This window comes from Otolemur garnettii, unplaced genomic scaffold (genome assembly GCF_000181295.1).
Source record: "Otolemur garnettii isolate 467f Iridium unplaced genomic scaffold, OtoGar3 scaffold00159, whole genome shotgun sequence".
NCBI lineage: Eukaryota > Metazoa > Chordata > Mammalia > Primates > Galagidae > Otolemur > Otolemur garnettii.
The window spans coordinates 1,267,563-1,268,222 of NW_003852554.1; positions in this window are offsets into that span (position 1 = coordinate 1,267,563).

Below are 660 nucleotides of genomic sequence, written 5' to 3' on the forward strand. Positions count from 1 at the left end.
AGTCAAAGACTCTGTGCGTCTATTGTGTGTAGGACTCGTATACCAGGGATACGAGAAGGCTACTAAGGTTATCTATTAAAGTAAATAATTTTACTGGGCCCAATAATACCTTACACTTCCAAAAGATTTCACACCTGATATTCATTAATGCATTCATTCCGCAAACCTATTCATTTACTTATTTATTTGAGACAGAGTATCACTTTGTCACCCTCTGTAGAGTGCTGTAGCGTCACAGCTCACAGCAACATCAAACTCTTGGACTCAAGTGATTCTCTTGCTTCAGTATCCCAAGTAGCTGGGAGTACAGGCGGCCACCACAACGCCTGGCTATTTTTAGGCATGGGAGGGTTTTCTCTTGCTCAGGCTGGTCTGGAACTCAGACCAGCTCAGGTGATCCATCCTAGGTCCTAGGCCTCCCAGAGTGGTAGGATTACAGGTGTGAGCCACCGCGCCCAGCCATACTCATTCATTTAATAAATATATTCTGTTTTGTGAAACAGAAAGCACTCTTCTAGGCTTTGGGGATTCACCAGAGCCTTCCTTGTAGGGGGAGGGGAAGGAACAGGCAATAAAGTAAATAGTAATTATGTAGCACTTTAAAAACTGATAAGTGCCATGGAGAAAAAAACAAGGGAAGAAAGAGGTACAGAGTTGGGG